Source organism: Taudactylus pleione, unplaced genomic scaffold (genome assembly GCF_031769625.1).
Source record: "Taudactylus pleione unplaced genomic scaffold, aTauple2 ptg000248l, whole genome shotgun sequence".
Classification (NCBI taxonomy): Eukaryota; Metazoa; Chordata; class Amphibia; order Anura; family Myobatrachidae; genus Taudactylus; species Taudactylus pleione.
Window position 1 is genome coordinate 4886387 of NW_028284650.1, and position 1666 is coordinate 4888052.

Here is a 1666-nt window from a genome sequence, read left to right on the forward strand (position 1 = left end):
TTACACGTTCTCATTATGGAGTATTGGGGTAGATGTATGATAGCGGCACTTAACGTGCCGCTATAACGCTTCCCGCTTCGCATCTTTACCGAGGCGAAGCAGGAAGCACTACCGATGAGATGTAAGAACATCTCATCAGCCGGAGAGGGGGAGCGTTAACTCCCCTCTCCAACGCTAATCGCTAGAGACCACAGCGCATCAGCCTAGTACTGATGCGCTGTGTCTATGTCCCGGCCGGCTCCACTGAGCATGCGCGGGATCTCGCAAGTATCGCGAGATCCCCGCGTGCAGCCCTGGAGCCGGCAGCAGCCCCGGCAGGGACAGCGCTGTCCCTGCTGTGGGGTTAGGCTAGCGCCAGGCTGTAGCTGTCGATAACGACAGGTACAGCCGGCCGAACGGTCATGCGGTATGACCGTTCGTACGTGGCGCCCTGCGCGGTGCTGCAATCTTGTAGATAGCAGCGCCGATAATGACAGGGGCCCATAGCGCCCCTGTCATTTACCGCACAGACCCCCGATCATACATCGGGAAGAAGCGGTATCAGCACACATAACGTGCGCTGTTACCGCTTCTGGGCTTCATACATCTACCCCATTGTGTGTAGAATTTTAAGGACAAAAATTTATTTATTCCATTTTGGAATAAGGCTGTAACATAACAAAATGTGGAAAAAGTGAAGCGCTGTGAATACTTTCCGGATGCACTGTATCTATAAAGTATTCACACACATTCAATAGGGATTTAAAGTAAAACTAATCTTATGTAACAAGGCTTAGCAGTGACCTTTTCAGAGAAACCAACTTCTTTTTCAAGCTACTGTATATCAAACCCTCAGTTTTTCCCTTAAATGTTTGAGATCACACCTATCTTAATTTGAAAACGCCAATTATATTTAACTATTAGAAAAAAAGGTAAAAACAAATTGGAGACCACCTAGGTTTACATAGAGGTACAGTAGAACTGATCCTGTTTATGCAAACATTTCGTAGCAAACATTTTTTGTTTCATCAATGTATACTTCACAACAAAATAGAAAAATTATAATATAAATAATATAGTCATTATAAGAGGGCAGAACCAGAATGCTCTATAATAAAAATGTAACTAAAAACAGTAACGCATGCACTGACGACTTGCAAAATTTAAACAAAACAAGACCGCCCAACGTGGGGCTCGAACCCACGACCCTGAGATTAAGAGTCTCATGCTCTACCGACTGAGCTAGCCAGGCACATGCAATACATGGATAAGGGACTACTTCTAACTGGAAACAAACATATAAAATCTAATGCAGAGTTAAGGAAAATTCTACACTACAGGGAGCTCCAAACACCCTTAAGTACCCAGTAGCGGAACATGATAGGCCAGAGAGAGCAGGTGACCTACAGACGATTGGCCTGCTATGTCACATGGCCAAAGACAACATGGTGATGCCCAGACACCTGTGACGCAGAGATGCTGCTAGACTTACCCTTGCCAGGATGGCCCAATGCTAGCAGACCTCTGCATACAGCCAATGCCAGTTTCCACATTCCAGCTCCCCCGACAGAAGAACCGCACCACAGCGCCCTCACCGGTAAGGACCGCAAACATCCACGTCGCAAAACCCTGGTTGTGACACCTTTGACCCAACACCCCTCTCCCAGCACAGCACCCATCACTCAGC

The 1666-nt window shown here is 47.0% G+C and overlaps 1 non-coding gene across 1 annotated transcript; it reads right to left on the bottom strand.

The window, feature by feature from the left end:
* Window positions 1–1158: 1158 nt before the first annotated feature.
* On the bottom strand, window positions 1159–1231 carry TRNAK-CUU (transfer RNA lysine (anticodon CUU)). Its single transcript has one exon. It is a non-coding gene; the product is annotated as a tRNA-Lys (tRNA).
* Window positions 1232–1666: the final 435 nt, after the last annotated feature.